At 35.8% G+C, this 24,741-nt stretch overlaps 1 pseudogene; it reads right to left on the bottom strand.

Moving 5' to 3' along the window:
• LOC135325814 (gamma-2-syntrophin-like) overlaps window positions 1-24,741 on the bottom strand; it is a 172,637-nt pseudogene that overhangs the window by 80,871 nt on the left and 67,025 nt on the right.

Genomic DNA, 24,741 nt, shown 5'->3' with positions numbered 1-24,741 from the left:
TATTAAGTCCCAATCCCATAAAGATTTTAAGCATGTGAATAGTTCCACAGAACAGTTGGAATGTTGGTTTGCCTTACATTATCGACATGCAGAGCATAATCACATTAACTCAACTTAGAAAAATACAAGAAAATATTACTAAATATGAATTGAAAATGACAAAGAAAAAAGCAGACAAGATTGATTTCATTCATCTTATTGAATGAACTGGCAAAGTAAATACAAGCAAAGGTAAAAAAAAAAAGGAACCCTTCAGCTGTATTTTTAAGAAGTCTTAATGCAAGTATTTATATTTTCTTTTAGTCACTTGGATGATACAGAGGCATGTTATTTTCTAATTGGTCTTTCAGCACAATGGGAGTGTGTGGGAGATGTGAAAATTTTAAATAATAAGCCACCCTACTGCATTCCTTGTAGGAAGACTAGATTTATCTTAATGATGCCTTTACAGATGACTTGACAGGTCAATAGCTTCAACCTCTTATGTATAACATATAGGTGTCTCTAGTTATTTCCTGACACATAAGATGGCTAACAAAATCTACATATAGATAACAATTATTGGACTGCCTTGCCATTGTAATGCTCGTTCATGTTCAGGTTCAATTTCCTCTCAGGCCCTGTAAGCCTTTCAGTAAGAGGACAGTCTACAGCCCACAACAACTGAATTGTATTCATTAGTGTCATGAATACAGAGAATATCAGGTACATTTTGTTTAAATTATACGCAAATGATTACTTCTTCAAGATTTTCAGCTCTCCACATGATTTAAATATATAGTTTATACGGCATATGAAATTCAGATGTGTTTGGGAGGGAAGAACAGATGTTCATGTGCATGACACACTTAGCAATGTTTCTTTGAAGTCTGCAAACCGTCTGGTTTCAGAAGGAAGACCAATATAGCTTGCTCTTATATTTTTACTATTATTATTATTATTAATAAGCTAACATAGTGCAAATCAGACTTTTTCCATAACACACCTCTGAAAACAGTCATTTCTTGAACAAATAGGTATTCTGAAAAACAAAAGCAATAAAGCTCAGTAATGAGCACTACGACTACTCACTTCAACATACTCAGCTCACTTGACTTATTTCTTTCCTACTTTGATGCCCAAGTTAGTGGAAAGCAAGCAGGTCTGCCACTGAAACCCAAGGCTATTTATCCAGAGGCATTTATTGAAGACATCTGGGGGCAGAGTCTTGCTGAAATAATCCTAGTGGATTAGAATTTAGTATGTTGTCAGCAAGCAGAAGAAAAGGCAAAATAAGTCTCACCACCTCCAGAAAGAAAAAGAAGTAATAATTCTTTGAGCTCAGTGGTAATATTAATATGAACAATCTTCTGACAGTATTAATCTCTTTATTTTGGGGGGTGGGGATGGGAAGATTTCTTTTGCCTTTTCTTCTGCTTCCTAACAATTTGCCTTTCTGTGATCTAGGATTCTGTACTCTAAGGGATGCTATTTAGTAGAAGAAGCACAAATGAAGAGATGTGCAACATGTAACCATTGGGGATGAGGGGAAGTTCTTCCTGAATACATGGATTCTGAAAAGAATGAGGATGCTTCATTTTTGCTTGTGGCACACTTAATTGCAGTATAGATTTTAAAGCTAGAATTCAGCTAACCATTGTGAGGGTGAAGATTCAAAAAATAAGCCAGTTTACTTCTCTTGCTATGCTGCCGAACAAATTAAAGGCATGTATATGAGCTGTAAAGAGCATGTAAATACACTGCTCTACACTGCAAAGAAACAGCAATTTCCGTAATTTTCATGTCATTGATTTTTTGATACATTTTTAGACTACAAATATCTGGCATCCTAAAGGATGTCTAACTTCTGGCTTAGACATTCTACTTCACTTGCTGCATAAGGAACAGGTACTAAAATGCTGAGAATCAGTACTCAGCGCTGATCTCTAATTCTGTGTGGCACAGTTCCTGTCTAGCTTTTCTTTCCTGCCTATATCTTGATTTTTCCGAGTTAGCAGCTCATTTTAGTCAAGGGTATGTCTGTCTCTCACTGTGGAGAGGTCTGCAGAATGCCTAGCCACTTCTTGGATATCTCTTTGTTTCTATTCTGCTGAGCAGACTTTATTCTGTAGCCTGCATTTACTTGATTCCTGACAATTGATTTCCAAAATATCTTGCTGCTTGAACAGAACTGTGACAAACTTTAATCTTCCTGAAGGATCAAACTGCCCTGTTACAACATTTACAATCCCTGATGTCATCTCCCTGCACTTTGTACTGTTAGGTTGCATCCCATTTCCATTAGTTCCATCTTTTTATAAGAATATAGTGCTCCTTTTCTGTACCGATGATGCTGATTCTGTGTCACCAGTGAGCTTGATTAGTGTAGTTCTATGTTCTGCATCAACAGCAGCCAAGTTAGTTCTTAAGGCACTCTATTAATAGTATCTCTCCAAATCAGTAGTTTCTTTTTCACTACAAATTACTCTCATCTTTTCCGTTTACCAGATGTTACTGTCTGCCATAGTTTCCTGCCCTACTGCCCCCTTTTCTTGAATTAGATTCCAGTTTGGCTGTGGTATTTTTCATTTACATACTCACTCTTTGCTCAATTCCTTCACCTTCCTTATCTCAAAATGGTTTGCTTAATTTCTTACTGTCCTATTTATTTACCTAATTAAAGGCATTTTGTTAACCCACTGAAGTGTTAAAATGGGAAATAGAAGACTTAAGAAAAATTATCTATCTTAAAAACCCAGTGAGCCAATTATAAAAACAAAACAAAACAAAAAACACAATACACTGCAATAATTATAATGACCAGAATATCAAGAAATAGAAAATAACACCAAAACCTAATTAAGCTGTTTTTGTAATTGGGATCATAGCTACACAGACTCATAGCCACCGTGCCTACGTTACTTCCAGTCCACACATTTCTTGAATTTAGCTTCCATTCTGCTTCCAAATGAGTTTGGTTTTTTTTTTTTTTTTCAGACTCTAAACTCATAATGTTTGAGAGGTTATAGATACACAATATTCACTTCTTAAGACTCTGCATACTTTGGGTAAGAAAGACATTGATCTCAGTATTTCACTGCCAAACTTCTATTACAATTAGTGACCAACTCTATCCCTAATGTTTCCATCAACAAGTAGCAATTAACAGTATTCGCAAGAACAGAATTTTCACAGTACATATCACTGTAAAATTTACACAGAAAACAGGACATTTAAGACACTTATGGGTTGATGAGAACTTTAGGATGATAAAAGCAGTGGTGCCTTATTATAAAAACAAGCAAATAAAAAAGTTATTGATTTAGTAAGTTACCAAAAGGAGTACACCAATCTACATGCATTCAGATAAACTTCAATCATATCAACAATCCGAAATATACTAATTAGGGGTGACTTGGGTAGTTACTATTTCTTGCCCATACTCACACTCTCTGAAGACATAGCTGGAAAAATCCTGCACCGAGAAGAGAAGGGATCTACTACATTTCTTACCTCTTCTTTAGGAATCCTGGGACTGTTTTTCTTCTGTTTTTGTTTTGTAATGGGGCAAACACACTTCATGGACTTGCCCTTTGCAGTATTTCTGATTATTCCTCTTTGAGTATAAAAAAGGAAAAAAGTCCTTCCTATTCTCTCTGGTTTCCGTTAATACCTATGGTGCTAACAAAATCTAATATATGTGAAAAAAGGTACTCTTTGGCACTAAGTAAAAAGACTTAAGACTTCATGAGAAAAATCAAATGAAAAATCAAGTGAAATGAAAAGTCAAAGGTAAGTCCTTTTCCTTATAGTGAAGAATAGAATAACAATCAAACATACAGGTTTTCCTGGCCATCTGATGACATAAGAGCTAAAAGTATGCATTTTCGTGCCAAAGTTACTGGAAAGCTCAGAGGAAGTACCAAGCTATTTAAAATGTGTAGTTTAACCACAAAGGAAATGATATAACCTAATCTGATTAGCTTAGATTAGAACTGATCTAATATCACACTAAAGTTATATTATAGTCTAACAGACAACTCTAGCTTATAAAATGTTTCTAATCCAAAAAAGGGTCAAAGACATTCAGCAAGATGCTTACATGCTATACGCTGACATACTCAATATTTTTTAAAGGCAACAAAAAGATACCCTTCAGTAACATATCAGACTTTGTTTGACCTTATGACAAGCAATCTCTTTTTTGTTCATAAGGTTGTCTGAAGGCTGGAGATTATTTACAACACTGGAAAAGGAAAGCTGAAAATTATGATGGCCAAGGAAAGAAAAGTGAATGAGGTCATCCAAACTGGCTGGCAGCAGCTTTCCACATCAGAACAACAAGAATAGTTGGGCTTACACTGTACAAAACCACGTATTAAAACAAGCCACAGCAATTAAGCAATTGATTTTAATAACAAAAGAATGCTAAGTCTGCTGTGGCTATCTGCAAGAATCTCAGAGGTGAAAAAGACGGTTTTCCATTTGGGAAAGAAGGACTGAAGAATGCAGTGTGTGTTACATGGCTGAGTGGACAGACAGCAAGATACTCATACAGGCTTTAATAACCTTTCCCAAACCATAACATTTTGCACAGTTGCAAGTAAATTCCTAAAGCAAGCAGTACATAGACCATTCTGATACAGAGAATGATACAGATCACTCTTTCTAAGTTTAATTGATGTAAAGAGCAGGGAAAAAGGCCCTTCACACAGGTCACCCAGTAGAAGAGAAAGCACACAGCTGCGTATGTGATACTACAGAAAACAGTTCCAATAGTTCAATGATATGGACTTAAAAACAAGAGTGGCTGTTCCAGTGCCAGTGCACCTTCTTAAGATCAACTGAGATAATCCTATATATTATCCCAAGGATAATATATAAAGTAGTATATAAAAAGAAATATATAAAGAAGCATTACAGCAAAACAAAGCCATGACAGAGAACAGGAGGGATTCAGAAAGTAGCAAGGATGACATATAGATTCATAAACTCATTTAATACTGAAAAAGTAGGCATGCTGTTTACCTAATGTATGCAGACAGACTCTAAATAAATATTCAGAGAATGGCAAAAAAAGCAAATTGGTCAGCTAGACCCATGATACATTCAAGGAAATTGGCACAGACTCATTCAAATGAATGTAGATTGATGGCTGAAATGTGAAAGGGAGTCAAGATATGCAGATATGGTTGAAAGAAGGGATTTGATGTTACCATTTATACTTATAGTTGTTTATAGGTTTCATTTCATGCAAGGCAGACATTTGATTATATAAGTAAGTACTGAAGACAAATGCTGGAATTTATGCTTACACAAACATGGAGAAATGTAAAAGAAAGTAATATGTGGGATAATAGTAAGAATATAAGCATGTATTTCAGAGGAGGAGAGAATAGGTAAGAGCAGTCTGGTACCCCTCATATAAGAATACAACATTGGTAAGAACATGGGACTGGCCTCATCAGCAATTACTCCCAAGGTGGTATTCCTTTAATGCTCACATGGATATTTCTGCAGGATTACCAAAAATAAAAAGCAGCAGGGTGCATATCAGTAGAAGTATCATGTGATAGTGATAGGTTCTAAGGAATGATTCCAACTTCCTGTATTGTTTAAAAGAAAAGGCAAAAGAACCGTAACAGTGGAATGCTGTGTACAGAAAGTATATATTGGAGTCAGATGCATCACAAGAGACTGTATCTATCTGAGGCTGAGGCTGAAAGCACTAGAATTCTAATTCCTTACATGAAAAATACTTAGAAGGTGTTTTATTTCAAGGCAATCTCAAAATGCATATATTGCTGACATTTTCTGAATTGGAATCCATTCGGATTGCTCCAATTAATGGACAGAGTGCACAGAATAGGAGTGAAACTGCTTCTAACTAGCAGGGTAGTAACTGAACTCAGTCGTTTAAATGTTTTAATTTCTTTCCACTTATCCTTTAAGTGCAATAACATTGATCATTAGAGTTGATGCCTAAATATGCATGCAGAGATTTGTTCATTTAACCCACAGGAGAACTTCCAAGCCTTGTTGTGATATATTTATTTTGGAATGTATAGAGGCCTGTTATAGATTTGGAAGAATGACCACGTGAACTTCACAGCTGAAGGAGGGAGAAAGAAAGCGGTGGAGGAAGTGATGAGAGACTTAGCAAAGAATAGAATTAAGAGCTAACACAAAGACTGGGGAAGAACCTAAAACTCTCCTGGACAGATTACTATTATTTGATTTGTGATGCTTTAACGCAAAGTCTGGGAGAGGAGCTGCCACCTGATTCAGGTGACAGTATACACTTTTGCTTTCACATCTTTTTGTTAGTCCAGCAAAATCAGCTCTTCTATCCTATTCCACAGATGCTTTATAAACCATTGCTTAGGTCTCTGAGATGCAAGATTTTATGATTGAAAATACTACTTTTTGTACCCTGTACTTTATAAAACTCTGTTACAGTCAATATGAGTTTCTATATGACAATGGTATGTAGCATAGTCACAAGAATTGTGAGATATCTCATTATTTTTTTTAAAAAGGTGTTAACTGACAATATCAAAACTTGGGAATATGGAATATAGGAGTATTCTCTTATAGAGCTATGGAGTGAAATGTAATACCTTAAAAACTAATTCAAGTAAAGCCAAGCTTAACCTCTGAACTATCTGCTGATGGTAACCGAACTCCCAAGATAAAATGGATTATGGAAACATATTTTATGGAGCTATGTTTACTATACTTTTTACTTTGTCATTGGTAATCACCAAGCATGCCATTAACCTCAAGGGAAGATGACCGGCATATATACATATCTTTTATGATAAAAACTAAAGATTTTCATAACGCAAAGAATTCTTGCACAGCCAATGCTCCAGAGCAAAATATTAGGTCCAGCTAACTAACCCAGTGCTTCCCTTTTTAGATTACAAACCTTAATTTATCTGTTCCAGCTTTGTACCTCGAGATGTGAGCCATCGACAGAGGAACTGATAAGGTGTCTAGCCAGCGCTTCTCGTATTTTGGTTCATTAGCTATGGGTGAAGAAGGTGATGATGGAGCCTGTACAAAACAAATGAGAATCAGTAAGCACAGTCTATCAGACAATATAGTGCATAAAGCAAGAATATGCATTTCTGGCTGTGCTTGTGTTGGAAGTGAATAATATATAGCAATAGAACTATTCAAGAAACTCAGGATCTAGTAGAAAAATGTTAAAAAGTATTTGTGTAAAAAAGAACACTGGACATCTTGATACTATACTTGTGATTTGATTTCAGTATTTCAGTAATTTTAATTTTAGTATATATATGTAAAGACTACAGTAGTCATGCAGAATACTGGTTTCTTATTTACGCATTGTGACTTTTATCCATAGCATTATTTAATAACAGATTGCAAATCCTGAGTTTCATATGATCACTAACCATCTACGGACTGATGAATTTAAAAATTTTATCTTTGAAGTTTTCCTCCAAGTATTTCTTCTAGTAAAGATTGCTGGCATTATTTAAGCAGTAAAAGATGTCCAGATCTCAGAACAGTGAAAATAAATATGTAGCTGTATGACCTACTTAGTTCATGTTATGAGAACAAACAAAATAATATAACATTAAATTAAATGTGTGCAAATGCCATTGCAAATGAAGTTAGGGGAATTAGACTGGACATACTGTCATTGATAAAAGGGTCTAGCCAAACCTAAAGTAGAGATTATATGGAGATTGTTCAGCCTCCTAATATATATTGCCTCTTATGTATCACACCTAATTATTTAATTAGTTCCTGAAGGCACCACAGAATGAAACATGATTAAAAGAAAGTATTTTTTAGATTGTTAAAGGTGTAACAGAACCACTAACACTAATATATATATGCAGTGGTATATATATGTATATATATGTAGTTTGTTCTTTATGACATAATGTCCAGAGGTTTACACCATTTGTAAAAACAGAGGTTTACACCAGTGAAAGTACAGAAATATGCCCAAATTTAGAAGGAAATGGTGGCAATTGGTTTTGGTTGCAATTCAATTGATTTGAAAATTGTGTTTACAGGCAAAAATCAATTAAATTAGAAACAGCTGAGTCACTGCTGGAATTCATTGTTCAGAATACCACTCAGGATTTATGATCATGATTATGTACTGCAAAATGGGAATTATTAAATGGGAACAATAGAACAGCAAGGAGCTTCTTACAGAGTGCATAAAAATGATAACTTGGAAAGTTTTCATTGGTACTTTTATCTCCTCACTATCATGGCATCTGAGCATTGCACTCTTTTATAAAGATAGGAATACTATTTACAGAGAAGCAGCTGAGACAGATTCATAGACACAGCTATTAAGGTCAAAACTAGGCATCTATGTTCTCTAACTCTGAACCAAAATTACTTATCCCAGGTTGTAAAGAGAATTTTCTAGTACAGAATGTAGTTGAAAGCTGGCTATTTTAAAAAAAGGTCACAAATATGCACTGAGTAGTACGTACAAAAGCAGATAAACTACAGGATGACCTGGCTTCAGCTCTGTTAAGCCCTGGTGTTCAAAGGCCATAAAACTTAACTCAAAATAAAGCATATTCTGAGAATTGTTTTATTTCTAGTTCTTTTTCTTGCTCATAAGGTTTTAGGGTTAACATTTTTTCCTAAAGCTCTTATAGTCAGCAAGGGCTGATCTTTCTATTTATTTCTTTAAATAAATCAGAATAGTGAGTTTCATATTCTAACAGGACCACTGAGAATTAGTGACTGAGGAACGCATTCTAGTAAATGAAAAATTCGTAATGAAATTGCCAGAATTGGTAATACTAAAATATCTCCTAGGCTTCAAACTGTTTGGGGAAAAGAATTTCATTTAGAGTATTTGCAAAGTACCTAGGAAAATCCAGCTTTCATCTGATTGAGATCTCCTGGTGTTGTTGCAGTATGAATATTTAATAATAAAGTTCATAGACTAATTCTAGTCCGTACAATTAGCCTCAAAAGGCTAAGGTGTCTCCAGAGCTTTGTATAAATTTTATAAGATCATAGTGAAGAATCTGTTGCGTATTTTTGAATTCTGTACAAATGATTTTGTGACATAACCTCATGCAATCTGAAGTTGAAAATATCAACATAATTTAAAGTGCCTATCTGGAAACTGAAATGTCTAAGCATAAACCTGAAGGTAGTTTATTACAGTCAAACATAAATGCTTGAATACAATCACTGAATTTATATCCAGGAATCAGAAAGTAAAGAAGTACCACAATTTCTGAAGCATCCTCACCTATTTTTCCATTCCCCTCCACTCTCTAGATATGGATCAGATCTAGATAATCTAAACTTAAAAGCCTGTCTGTAATGACAAGGAATAGGGAAAGGATACAAAGGGGTCAAGCTGGTGACATTCTCAAATGTCTACTTCGTACTAAAACATATTCTACTACCCAGTTTATGTTGGAGCACAGAGTAGAGCCTGACCCCTCCTTCTTAAGAGAAAAAGAGGGCATACACATGGCCATAGGCCACCATGCAAAAAGTAAACTCTGTCATAGGACCAACACTTCATTTTGTTCAGCTTGTCCTGTAACCTATTACACTTCAATTTGACACTCATCCTTTGATTTTATCCCTTCAAAATTAGTGAACACATAGATAAACATAACAAACTGGGGAAGAATCAAGTCAACACAACTTTTGCAAACAGAGGTCACGTCTCACAAATCTTTCAGAGTTGTCCAAAGCAGTCAACTAATATGAGAGAACCACTTGGTAAGGCACACTTGGATTTCCAAAAATCATTTGTCCCACACAAAGATTCTTAGCTAATTTGCTATGAAATAAGGCAAGATAAATACAGATAAATAATTACCTAAAATATAGCAAAATATAGCAAACAAAACACAGCAATTAATAACCATTTTTCACTGTGGAGGGGCATTTTCAGGCTCCCACAGACAACTGTGGCCCAACCTATGCATATTGATGAATGAACTGGACAAGGTGGTGAATGCTGGACTGACCAAGTTTACTAAGCATACCAAGTAATGAAGAACAATAAAAAGAAAATCAAAATGAAAATAAAGAATCTCATGATATTTAATATTTCTCCAGTCAAGAGATAAAATGACAGACAAAATTATTGTAAACAAATACTTGAGAAAAGACAACATTAACTTTCCATATGCTGTGGTAGGATATGAACAGGTGATTACTGCTCAGCAAAAAGATCTTGCTCTTGTGGGAAAAACAAATGTTGAAAGGTATGGAATGGCTTCCATGAAAATGAGTAAGTAAACAAAGATTCATTAGACTAGAAAAGAAACTGCTGAGGGGGGTGTATGGCAAAGATTTATAAAGCCACAAAAAATGCAAAGAAAGTGACTAGGAAACAATAGTTCACTGAGTCTTTTAATGTAAGAAGCAGAGATATCAAATAGAGGTAAAATGCAACAGGGTAAAAACAAAAAAAGGATGCATGTCTCCACATAACATAGAGTGAGGCTGTGAAACTTTCATCCACAAAGTTGTAGGTGCTGAAAGTTTATATGTGATCAAGAAATACAAATATATGGAATCAAAATCCAAATAGGGCTGCTAAATGCAAAGATACAAACTCCGGCTCAGGAAGTCCCTATGCCAGAAATCACTGGAGGTGTAGAGAATATACCATAGAAATAACGCTATATATTTCCTCTGGTCTTGTATTTTGTCAAGAGCATGTTTTGAGGACAAAGTCCAGTGTGCCGAGCTGGCTGCCCTTCAAGCCTTCTGTCTACTAAACAGCTGCTGCTCATGTTGCAACTCTCCACATCACCCTTCCAAAGCACTAAAAAAAATAGCTGTTTAGGGATCACCTCTGCAATCACATCTTTTATCCTCTGGTCCATTTCACACCTTTGACTTTCTGCTGAGACCACCAACAATGCTGCCAATTAATGCCATTTTGTTTGTAACACCTGTCCATTAGGAAATGGATTGAGCAGAAAAATCTCATTTTTGACAGAACACTGAACAAGAATCAGTTTGTAATGACACATAATCACTACCCACCTGGGACAGATGTGAGCTGCTGACCTGGAGGAGGGAATGATTCTGTATCCCATTAGCAATCACTGACCTATGAAGGACAATTTAGATGAGAGCTTTGTTGTTTTTTTAAACATATTCTATAACAACTCATTATGGGTCAACCAAGAAGTCTTTCCATAAATAGAATAAAACATCCTCTGTTAAGTGGGAGCCTTAATTAGATATGTCTCTATAATCAACCTTCCACTATCAGAACATAGGAAGGGAGAAAATAGGATTGCAGCTGGCTGTGGCTGTCAACTTTTCATCTTGTTGTGATATACGATTTGCAGAGAGTGGGCAATCAGTTGTTTTACCTTGCTTTTTTTAAACTGCCACTGATTCTAAATCTCTACAGGGGAAATATCATGTTATTGGAGGAAAGTATTTCTGAATCTTCCCTAGTAATTTAATTTGCAATTTCTCTTACGGCTGCCCCTTGAAACGGTGATTTTCTAGGTTGACACAGCTCTTTCTTTAAACACAGGCTTCAGACAGGTTGAAGCTGAGTTAAGCCAGTTTTGGGAGCAGAAAATACTCAGGGTCATGCTACTCAGCGTGCTTAAGCTTGCACTTAAATATGCTCTTTACTTCATACTGCAAATATAATCTGTTTTGCAGGAAGGCAGGTCTTGCAAAGTCTTTATAGTGGATGAAGATGAAGGAATACACCTGGAATAGCAAGGTATCTATTGCAAGCATTGTCATAGCACAACTGGGCAAAAAAACAGAGGCAACAATTATTGGTAGGGTTTATTCTTAGAAGACTAAACTGACTAGCATCAAGTATTTGTTCCCTTTAAAGAAGCTATCTTTCTTTCTTTACTACCATGATGCCTTGCTCTGCTGTCACCACCTTTAAGAAAGAAAGTGAGGGCAGAACCTTTTTTTTAGCAATAGCTGAGCTTTCAATGGTCTCTTGCAGTGTATGACAGTAAAGATGATAGGACAAGTCAAGGATTCAAGGCTTTCTCATTCCAAGCAATGCAATCTTACTTCTGGTGGCAAATTTTAATTGAAAAAAGGTTCTAGGAACCTCACTTCCACTTTCTGGAATGCTTCCATTTCCAGATATTCCTGATAACTGAATGCCCATCAACCTCCTGTTTTGATAGGCTCTGGCAAACTGGAGATATTTGAAGCAATTTCTGCTGCTGTTGCAGAATCCTACTGGAAGGATGTGGGCAAGAAATAGCTAGGAAGATGTGATTCTTTTGGGGGTACTCTGAGTTCCTTATCACTTCTTCTCAACCTGCTAATGTGTTTGGCTGGTACTGGTTTGTTCCTCCTATCAATGATGTTTCTCCACTGAGGATGGTAAAGGCATAAACCCATTTCCCAAAATGTGCCTTTTGGATATACCCAGCATTTACTACTCAGTAAATATTTGAATGGAATACAAAACAAAACATTAGCAATGAAAGCAATGTTCAAAAATAAAATTACAGGTTTAAAAATTTAATAAGTTGGGTTTAAAAATTTATCATGTGTAAGAAGATTTGTTTTATATAATGTGGCCAGTTATTCATGTAACCGGTGGAAATGATTTCACAAAAGGCTTGTGTTCTGTAAGATTTCAATCTTCTATCAAAATCCCTTGATTTTTGCAATTACTTGCTAACTTGCATGTTTGCAGGTTTCAAAAGACTGGCAAGATATACACTTACAACTTTCAAGGAAACTTGGATCAAATACATATGGGCAGCTAAATTCTTATATTGAAACTTAACTTTCAATGAAGTTATTGTTTTGGTGAAGGCTGACAGGTAAAACTATCTACAAGAAAATGATTAAGAATCAAGTGGGATACCCACTAGGAAAAATTACAGCCTAATTTTTGTGACTTCCTCTTGCCTTCTGTAAGATCTTTATCGATAATTCAGAATTCATCCATTTTTTGTTTTAGAGAATTTATCTTTCAAAGCATATTATTAAACTCTTGAACTTGTTCTGTAAAAGTGTTTTTTCTATCAAGAGCATGCATATGGAAGAGCATGACTAATACCAGATTACTGCCTGCTGTTGACACTGGATAAAATAAGAGGTTATGAGGATGATATTATTTATCTTCTAAGGCATTTTTTTGCTATTTACTGTTTAGTAAGCATTATTGAAAAGTTCTGAACAGAAAAACAAATCTTTCTCTATAAAATATGTATATGAAAATGTTAGCGACATTAATACAACATTTGATAATACAACATTTGAAATTTATAAACTGAAACTATACTGAAACTATAAACTTAACCCTGAGGCTGAAGTGCCGAAAAGTGCCCTTATGTTCAATACTTTCATTTTCTAAAGCTATAACTGAAAACATTGGACAATCACTTTTGATGGATTTAGTAAAACTTTGAGTGTAGTAAATTTAACTTTCTTGCATCTTTACATCTCTACAAACCTCCATTACCAGATATATTACAGCATACTCAAAAGAAAGCTTTCAATGTAACAAGCTTTTCAAAGTAGGCTGATTTGTCTTACAGTTAATCTGGAGGAGGGGCTTTAGCATTTTATAATTTCCAATGAGATTGTACAAGTCTTTGAATATGCTCAAATACATTAGTTCTGATTAGTAAAACTGTGTTCAGGGGTTTGTTCAATGTAGACCGATAACTAAAATTGGAAGTGGAGTGGCAGAACTTGAGAAGTTGGAAAGCTCATCCTGTATAGTCTAAAAGCCTCAGATCCAGCCAACACCCTGTGAAGCTGCACCACTCTAAATGAGGCTATAATTTCATGTAATTTTCACTTTCTAAGGCCTGCATATTCTAGCATCATTGCCAAAACAATGCAGCACTTCCACCCTCTGCACAAACACCATTTGTACAATTACGTGAAGAAGTTTTTGCCAGCTTAGTTTTAACCTAGATCAATTCCCCAATCTAGTTCACTGCAGAAGCATGAAAAGGTACACAGGAGGCATAGATGAGAATTACTAGTTTAGGGGAAGGTAGAATTTCTTTCACTACTATTGCTGGCTAATGCAAACTTAAACGTACACAAAGCTATGGCCTTAGCATGCAGTGTCATGATCAGCTTAAGCTGATACAAAATCATGCTGGTGCTGATGGCAGTTATTCTAACCTTCTGGTCTTTGTCTCAGGCATGTTTCCTTGTTACATTTCTTGCAACAGCACCAGAAACCACACAACTCACAATGAATTGAATGAACTCTCTCTCTTCAGCTCTCAGTCAGGTCAGTGACTGAAATACGTGTATATACATATATATGTATATATGTATACCCATATATATAGGTAGGATTAGTTTCCAGTGGAACAGTGAACTGATCTGATCAATGTATGGCTGAACATTACTGATTCTTGGGAGAGAGAGGAAGCAGAGGCTGGGGACAAGTCGGAGAAGAAATTAAGACTGTTCCATCTAGCAGTAGCGGAGTCTTACATTAGCTTACATTAATCATGGAACAGCAAAATTACAAATGTTCAACGAGGAGCAGGGACATGACTTGAAACTCTTGTGATGCCCAGCTAATGAACACACTTTTGAGATAGCTGCTGTAAACAGGAGTCAATCAGAGTGTTAGACTAGTCTCAAAATTCATTTAATGATGATATCAAAATACCTATGCATTCCTTTGATGCAGCATCAATTCAGCAGAGGGTTGGTGTTTATTTATTTTTAATGGAATGCTTAGATGCAAGTGCACAATTCTGTGACAGCTTTAAAACGATAGTAATTATGTGATAAAGTATGCATCACCAAATCATTTAGTAGATAAAGGCTTCTATACAGGAAACAAGGTCTTCCACATGAAATAACAATTTGGAAAAGTAATTTGAGGTCTTTAAAATTCAGTGAAAGCAGCAATTTTTAATTACACAGCTCTATTCTACATTATTTTAATCGGCAGACATTGTTTAATTAAATTGGAAGAATGTGAAACAGCATGTGAAACAAGATATTGCCCCCTCTCTTTCTGTCACAGAAAAAAAACATTTTGATTTGATTCTAAGGCTATCTCACCTGTATGCTTTTGAAATTTAATGGCTGCTCTCACAGACTTTTAATGTTTTTTTAATTTAATGGTTGCTCTTGCAGACACTGAACACCTATATGCGGTGTGTACATGACAGTCTGTATATCAGTATGTGTTAGTGGCTTACGCTGCCCTGTTCACTGCAGTAGCTATGCATTTAAATCAGTTGGATTAGTAATTCTGCTACTAGTGAGGCACAAACTAAAAACCTTTCAATTATATGAATTTCTCCAGAAGTGATTTACAATGGAAATATTAATGAATATTTCATTATATTTGTGCTGCCAGGTACTATTACATTATTTTTTTTAATGACTCAGTAAAGTAAAAGCCTAAGATATTTTTTGAGAATAGATATGGACTATTTGACAGAATCTTGCACCTTTTTCTTCAATTTGTTTCCCTCAGGCTAGTATCTAATTGGTTCCTGACTAACCTCAATGACCTTGCCTGGAATGCCTTTCTAGATATATTCTTTGGGGGGGGGGGGGGGAGATGGGGACGGTCATGGGGAGACAGAGTAATTTATATTTAATTTCAGCACAAAAAGCAGAAAGTAATTGTGCCGCTCCTCAAATTATAACTGAACTCAGATTTCAAAACATTATGTTGTAGGTATATAAGGAATGGAACAGTAAAGAAAAAAATGTTGAGATTAATATGAAATTATACTATAAATGTGAGTATATCCAAACTTCAGCTATCGCAGACAATTTTGCAGACAATACAAGGGTAAATAAAATAAGCCCAGTGATATGAGAAAGGATAAAAAAACCCTAAGTAATAAACTAAGCTTTATTTATCTTCTAAGCCATTTCCTTTGTGCTACTGATGAAAAGTAAAATGAAATAAAATTGTAAGAAATATGAAAACAACTTATTCACAACAAGAAAGAGCTGTTTATGGGAAAAATTTGTAGAAATAATAAATGAAACCAGAATAGCTACAAAATGCAACTCAAGTTATTGTTTTCTGCTTGGCATTTTAGTTCCATAGTTTCACTGCTGCACTTTTTTGTTATGCTTATGGCTAGAAGTCTCAACAAAGACTACACAAAGCCAGAACCTTTCATCTGACCTTTCTTGGTCTGATTTCTTTTCCAATGGGAACAGAACAAGGCCAGTCCTACTTAAAAAATGTAAACCTTCCTCTTGGACAGTATGTGAACATTGGATCAATTTTCAGAGTTTTAACTGAATTTTTTCTACTAGTATTAGATATCATAAAATAATAAATGTTGCTCAGTGTTTACTTATTTAGCAGCTAATAAGACCTTTGCAATTCCGTATTTCCATTCACCAGATGTTGCTAAGGCTCTAAGTTTTAAAAAAAATCATAAAACATATTTGAATTAAACTTCAGTGGTAAATTAAAAAGTGTTTAATTTCTGTGCAGAAGAAATGACAAACAACCATCAGTTTCAACACCAGAAGAAATATGTCTGGTGAAAGAATTAACAGAATTGACTATGGGGATCAATGCAACTAAAAGATAAGACTTTTAAAGATACGATTTACTCATTTCAATAATGTCAGAGTGAAAGTCCCAATCAACTCTAATCCGAATTAGAGACATACAGTGTTTTTGAACAACTAAATCTAAACTAAACAATTTTCTTACTCAGTATCAAAATAATTTCATATACAATTCTATATTAGTAGAGTAAGAAGGCATTAATTAATTGTCTTTTTCCAGCCTATTTTTCTACTGCTACTATTCCTGAAAGGTGTAATCAGAACAGAAAATTCAAGATTATTTTTCCCTGTATGCAGAAAAGGGACAGCCATTTCAAATTTATTCATGAAGTAAAAGGATTGCACTTATTTGCAGTGTATTTATCTCATTTCATATAGGTCCACAGCCCAGCAGCAGTCCAAAATATTTAAGTGTACCTAGCTATGCTCATCTATTGTAACACTTTTCCCTTCTGTTCAGCAGATATTGATGACTACTTTCATGACAGGAACCAGCACTGTCCTTCTAAGTAAGGGAACTATTCTTTGTATTTGTTACATTTTATACACATACATTACTAAATGATGCAGTGTAAATTGAAAGTCAATTTAAAGCTTCAAGATCTATACCTATAATGCTTTCATTCTCAGTGAGAAAATCATGGACTTTCAGATCAAGGAATGGCTGAGTCTACTGGCATCACATGCTAAACCATTCTAATAGAAAAAGTATTGATCTGAAATCTTGAAACTTCTCCAAAGTGAGCTACAGGATGGTAAAAATGGAGAATAAAATAAAACTTCAGAATGATAAATAGTGTGTTTATACTGAATTGGAAGATGCCATATAAGCAATCAAAAAATAAAACCATTGAAGCTTTTAGATGTAGGGCAGCAACTGGACCTCAACTCAATAGCCCGATCACTTACTAAAAGTATCCGTCAGCATAGCTTTTACTCTCTGTATGGGGGTGTCCATCCCCTTTCTTGGAGCCTTTTCCTTTTTTGCCTTTTACGGGCTTGACTGAGCCATACCTTTATCTCTCTCTGAAAACAGGATCTTGCATAGCAAATTAAACATTTAGCATCTTACAGGTCCCATCAGCTGGGCATTTGTATTTTTAATTTTTTATAAGCTGTAGCAGGTGATGAAGTAGACAATGTCTTTCTTAATGCAAAACATTTTAATTTAATAGATGAAACAAAGTAACTAAGGAAAAAAGATTTTAAAGCAATTTAGAAAATCCTAAATGCTTATTTAGTTTCATCTAACCAACCAAAGTCATCATACACTTTATAAAAATTTAATTAGCATTCTTAAATTACATGAACACACAGAAAATCATGGTCTACTTTGGTCTCAGTTCACTTATCAGAATACCACTTTTAGACCATTTACCTTATCTCGAGGAAGCTGGATTTTCAAACAAATGAAAAATGACCACATTCTCCCCATGTGCCTGGCAACTATCCTACTGAATAATAATAATTCAATGATATTTTTATTGTACCTTCATTGTATGTCTTTATTAAAAGTTATTTCAGACTTTTTCTTTCTCTTGAGTGGGCCGGCCTGGAAATCTAGGGCATCTGGACAGCAAGAAAAATATCCATATTGTATTTTCCCCATTGTTTTGTAGTTAGAATCATGGAGGTACATGACCTGTAATCACCGGCCTTGAGGCCAGCTCCTCCTTTAGCACTAAGGACTAGGTGCTTCTAGATGCTAGAGCTGATGGTAGCACAAGCTACCCCTTCCTGTATCCACAGTAGTTGGCTAGATAAAATATAGACTGTTTTGCTTTATTTCACTTCTAGGCCATAGTGTCTGGTGCTTAGGCATAGCTTCCCATGTGAGTTTATGTCAAACTTCAGAAAAAGAGAGTAAGTTCTGTATAAAAACAAATTCGTTCCTAAGTATTCTCCTTTCTTTGCTTTCTGTTTTTCTGCCTGTATTTCAAGCTTACTCAGTCTTTTGTGTGCTACCTTGTAAACTGCAACTCTAAATTAATCTTTTACAAATTTAAGTATCTCCAGCCACTTATTTATACTTTTGTAATGTGTAGAATTCAAAATGTGTAATTCCCAAAGTACAGTCATAATAATTTTTGTAAGTTATTATGGAACACTCATGTTGGTACTTAAAAGGCATTAATTTACTAAAACATGCTAATGCAATCACATGCAATCCTCTGACCATAGCCCTCTTCTTATAACATATGCTCTTTGCAAAATGGATTGCTTGCAGAGCACCTGGTACACAGGCATTCTTCAGGCACTGCAGAGTGATGGACCCTGATGACTGACTGGGGTTCCTTGGTAAGACAATAACACAACCGAAAGGAAATAATTAACTGCAAACAAATAAGCATGAAACTTTCTGAACCTAGACTCAGTTTGGACCCTGGGCCCTAAGTTACAGGTATCACAGCATAGATGAATCTCAGAATTTCGATCAGACGAAAACCAGCCTTAAGGACTAGTTTAGAGAGATAATGCTCAGAAAAGTGCAAAGTTGAGTCCATTCTCTGGATATACTTTCTGTAAAATGTAGTATCGAAGTGAAAAGACCACAGTTGCAATTAGTTAGGAGCTAAAGGAGTTGTCACCATGAAGGTCTCTCCTTGTACAGCTGCTATTTCCATCTTCCATCTTAATTTTAAAAAGATAGCAACATGTCCACCTACTAAGACAACCTATCTTTGGCTTTGCCAGATGGTCTTTTTACTTCAAAAAGGGAAAAAAAAAAAACCCTCATGATATTACGTATGCTTCAATCATAGCTGTTTGCTGATGAGAAAAGAACTGTTATCTTCCATATTAAAGAACCGATTTTTTTCCCTAAGTCTGCTTTCTCATTTCATTTCTTTCCCTTTTTCTCGCTTTCTTTCCTGTTATGAATGTTTGTTTCAGTAATTCAATTTACATTCTTTTCAGAATTCCATGTGTAAGTCAGCATCTTTAGCTGTATTAAATTCAATAAAATATGTCAAAAGTTAACATGTACTCATATCCCCCAATACAGTGACCCAGTCTTACTGTGGTCACTCTTACCAGCTTTTCCGAATAAGAACCTAGTAATTCAAGAGCCCATGTTGGTTACTTTGTGAATTCAGAATCTTCAGAATTTTTTATGCCCTTAAATTAAATAAATAAATGCAAATCCTTAGTATAGTCCTATGTTAACATTCTGAAGCTCAGAATGGAAAGCGAACTTACACAGCTTACATCATGTTTTTATTACTAATTTGCTTACCGTGTTAGTCGAGTTTCCATTTAAATGTAAACCACTGTCAAAGAGAGGTGATGAAGCTCCACTGCTGTGATCACTAGATGGTCCAGGGGAACCTGAAATCAGATCATGAAAGAAAACTGTTTATGTTAACACATTATATTACATTATACTATACATATATATTTTTTCAGCAGACAATAGCTAATTCAGCTGAGAAAGGAAAACACAATGAGAACTTTCAAAATAAAACACCAAACCAAAAGAGTACTGCTTGCATTTAGAATGACAGCCAATAAAATGTGTCTGACCATATGCTACACTTCATATGTCTAAAAACATAAAAGCAGCTGGACATCATTATATAGAGACTGGGCTCAGAGGAACTTCTAATATGCTTAACTGTTAGCAGCACTAAGCCTTTTTTGCACTGAGAATGATATATTTAAAACCAAGTAAGTAATTTAGTTACACAAATCCCATTAATTTAATGAATACATTTCTTATTTACTATTGAAACTCTCACCCTACAGTATAACTGTGGACTGTATTTATAGACAAAGCTAATAAGAACCTCTCAGGCAAGCACTAACTGTACACATACACACACTTTATTAATGGATATATCTTTCTGCTACAAGTGCCAAGTATGAGGTACTTTTTGAAACTGCAAGATTAAAAGCAAGGAGTCATTTTGCAATGTTAATATTGCACCATTATAGTCTCAAAAATTATCTCTGAGATAACTCTTTCTTTAATAGCTATGCATCACGATCCTGCTTTAATGGTTAATGTGACTCCAGGTTAGCTTAATGCATCTGTATGTAATAACCTATTTTTATAATGGAACCAGCACAAAGTCACATCATTGTACAATTTTCTTAAATGTATAATCTTAACATATAGCTCCAATAAGGCACTTCATACAATTACTGTCAGACAGGACTTGATCTTATCAATAAAGTACATAAAATCAATTTCACAGCATTATATTCATCATCACCGAAAACTCTTTTTTCTGTCTGAAGAAGTCACCTGAAATTGCCTGTAAATCATTTCACATTAATAGGTTTTTCAAGTCTAACATCAAGAAAGTCAAAAAGTCATTCTTGGCCATATATTTTCCTAGGTTTATATTCCACATATCTGAAGGATTTAGCAAAATGGAAGTTAGTTCAGCAAAAGCTCATTTTCTCCATAACAAATCTCTGTCAGTTCAGTGCTGAGGTCTCAAAGCAATACCCTGAGTTCGGAAGTTTCAGCAGGTTTTCATTTGCAGTCATTTCTGTATGCCTTTAAATGATATCAGCAAGAGGCATTTATAATGTCTTTATATTTCTGATGGCCATGGAAGCTGGCTGATTGTTGTTCATTTAATTAATCTTTCACATTTATTTTATAAAGCATTTAGATATTTAGATAGCATAGACACAGTTTGCTTATATACATATCTAACCCAAACACCAACTGCAGTAACTAACTATAACGTTTTATGGATAGTTTCACGTATGCGAACACAAAAATCTATGTTTGGACTGACAGATGATTATAACTTGCTGGAAATAATTTCTACATTCTTTATAAAAACATTTAAATAAAATAGTTGCCATTAAATTCTCCACTGAAGAGTCTGCTATTTGGGGACCACATAATAAGTCCATGAGTCAGTGAGATTCTTAAAATGGAACTATCCCATCTCTTCTGTTAACTGAACATATCAAATACATGAATTCCAAAGAGACTTCCAAATCTCTAAATCCAGGTTTTACTAGAATACAAAACATTACATTACAATAAATTATTTTTTTAAATGGAGAAAACTGACATCTGCTGCATGGTAAAACCTAGAATAAAAGGTGAAATGACAAATTTCCCTCCTACTACAGTGTCCTTACAGATTTGCTTTCCAGTTCAGCAGTTGTCTGTCATTTTCTGTGTCACAACAAACTCTACATAGCCTCTCTCAGTCTCTGTCACTTCCCAGACTTGACTTACAATCAAGTTCACAAGTCTTTTAGTATGCTCCCTGCTTATTGTGCCTCACATACTCATGGACTATTCACTCATGGCCGCATTCAGCATTTTAGAAACTGCCGCTGTGTATGCTCAAATGCTTTCATGGAAGGTGCTGTTCTCTGATCTCCCAAGCAGCTCCACCTGCCTCCCTGCATGGCAGCCCAAAAGCAAACAAGTAGTCTTTTTTCCCTGCTCTCAGAACAAAACAAAACCCAAAAAGGCAGCAAATACACAACACACAATATACTAACATGAAGTAAAACTTCCACTATCTGCTACTATAGTCTTTGCCCAAGTAGATGAGACTCCAAATCTAACAGGGTAGGTACCAGTCTAACTCTGGAACAGTATTTCAAGAAAGACTATCTAAACAAAGTATATATGTAAAATAAAACATGTTCTGTAGGTAACTCCCCTTTCCATCACTACCGTACAATATCCTGATGGATACTCATGCCAGATACTATGTATTTGGTACGCTGGAGGTTTTCAGCATCCTTTCATTACCTAGCTCTCATCTTACCCCATCCAAATTGCAGTTAGACATCCAACCTATGAGAAACGTGAATGCAGGGCATGACAGCCTGTATCTGTTCAATGTGTTTATTCTCAGTTGTGCCATTTTTTATTCTTTTAAGAAAGCTGGGTTAGGAAGGATTCTCTGGTTGAGGAGAAGATTGATCTTTGCTTGAGCAACAGCTGAGTATACTCAGAGAAAGAAACTTGGCCTGCAAGGTGAGAAGGAGTCAGAGAAAGAGATCTAGCAACAATATAGGAGTTTGCAGTTCATGAAAAGAAACCGGGACACACCTGAGGGTACCAGGAGGCAGAGAACCAGAACTCAGAGGTGAGGGAAAGGGTCACAGGGGACTTTGTGAAGTTAGTGGTAACTCAGGAAATCACTGAGTTAGATGAAACTAAATCTGAAAGCAAGAACTCATTTGCAGTTGTACAGGTGGGAGTTGTTAATAAATCTTTTTCATTTCTATTCTTTCTGATTGAATCACTGAGATTTTTCAACTTAAAAAGTTAGGCACTCTACTTTTTATTTTAATATGACCTGGATTATATTTTTAAGTTTAAAAATCTGAAACTTTCTAGACCTAGAAGGTCACCAGAGTGCCATCAACAGACAGCTGTTTATTTCAGTCCGTGAATTACACTAAACATCTAAGCAAAAAACAACAACAACAACAACAAAACAAGTAAAACAGGCTAGCAGAACCATGTAGTCAGCAAGGTTTTATTCTTTATAATACTACAGTTTGTCTTATCATCAAAATTGCTGTATTATACTGGGGATCTCTTGTATTAACAAATCTCATATATCTGACTTGCTAATTATGTTATAGACAACCTCCAATAGACAAAACTGAAAGAAGACCATTCCAGTCAAACCACAAAATAAAACTGAAAGAAAATCTTCTAGTAATTTTTAATTACACTACAAGCCTTGCAACTTCAGAATATTCTGGTAATTTTGCCTAACTATCAGAAAGAGAAATTTCTTAAGAGAGTCTGATTAACAATAAAATGCTCTAATGAATCTTATCAGTGAACCCTAGCAGTGAACCCTATCTAAGAGGGCCCTACAAGGCCCTTACTGCTCTATTCAACTCTGGAATGGGTAATGAACTCAGTACCATCTACAGTAAAGAATTCCAATAACTAATCCACTAACAACTTCCTGACCCAGTCCCAAAAAGGGAAATCCCTCCTTTTTGTTTCAGGAACACAGATCTGTCCTCTGGCTCGCCCACAGTGACCTTAGAGCAAACCACAGGCTATGGGATGAGGAATCATCGTAGTCATGGAGCAAGGCAACCCAATGAGCAGACAGTTATTGATGCTACAAATCAAGTTTCCCCTTCAACATCACAAAACCTGTCTGGTAGAGGTTTCCCTCCACAGCCCACCACTCCTTAGTTGGCCTAATTTATTATCCTGCAGAAGATTCTGAACCCTGGTGCCCTGCCTCAGCATAGGGTGACCACCAGGGCACATAGTTGTACATCTTGGAGAAGCTAACAGATCAGGAGCTCCTGGAATCCATGGAAAGGCAAAAGACATAGCTTCAGTTCTTACCAGCATTTTATTTCCAAATTCAAAACCAAAAAAAGGGCACCCAGTCAACAAGAGAAAATTAACTGTCCTACTTTCCCATATCTTCTTAATTTTATTAAGGAGGAAAAAAACCCAACCCTCTTCCCACAAGAATCAAGGTCTTCTTGTCCTAATTTATATTAGTAGGTGCCATGGCTACATCCCTACAAACCAACTATTGTGGATCCAGGGAGGGGTAGATTGTGCTACCATCAGCCCTAGCATCTAGAAGCACCTAGTCCTGTTCCCTTCACTCCTCCCCCAAGGCTGGAGCCATATGGAAGAGCATTTGGGGTCTCAGACCAAAGACTTACTGATTCAGCTACTGCTTTATCTTCTGTGAATCATTTCACAGGCTGGACTAGCTCTTCCTGATGGTTTCTGCTGGAGTAGGTCCAGCTGCTACCGCTGTTCCCCCTGAAGATAGCACTGTTAGCACCCTCGCACCTTCCAGTCCTACAAAATTATGCTGGGGCATGATAGATGAGGGATCTTTCCTCATCTATCTGTGCTCGAGGAACATGATCTCAACAGCATAAGCAGTCTGCTGTTGGAGGATTCACGGTGAGAGTTTGGAGGCAACCCATGAGAAGGTGAGGCAGCTGTTTCTGTAGAGGCAAAGACAGCAAATTCATCAATCTCTACTTCTGTTTAGAGGTACACAATATATTGGTAGCCAGACCCAATCTGCCAAACACCCAGTGCTACTTACAGCACAAAGTTTGCAACTTTATATGTGGATGCATAAAGTGAATTCAGCGGGCACAGCTAAACTAGTAAGGAAAATAGTGTCAGTGCCTGTTCTTTGGCACTGAAACCAACTAGCATTGTCTGGCCATATGTATTTCTCTTCACCTCCAAAACAGGGTGGCTGGCCCATGTTAACTTCTGATCCAGGC

Source organism: Dromaius novaehollandiae, unplaced genomic scaffold, assembly GCF_036370855.1.
Source record: "Dromaius novaehollandiae isolate bDroNov1 unplaced genomic scaffold, bDroNov1.hap1 HAP1_SCAFFOLD_30, whole genome shotgun sequence".
NCBI lineage: Eukaryota > Metazoa > Chordata > Aves > Casuariiformes > Dromaiidae > Dromaius > Dromaius novaehollandiae.
Note: the sequence above shows the minus strand (reverse complement) of the source record. Positions and strands in the feature narration are given on the sequence as shown.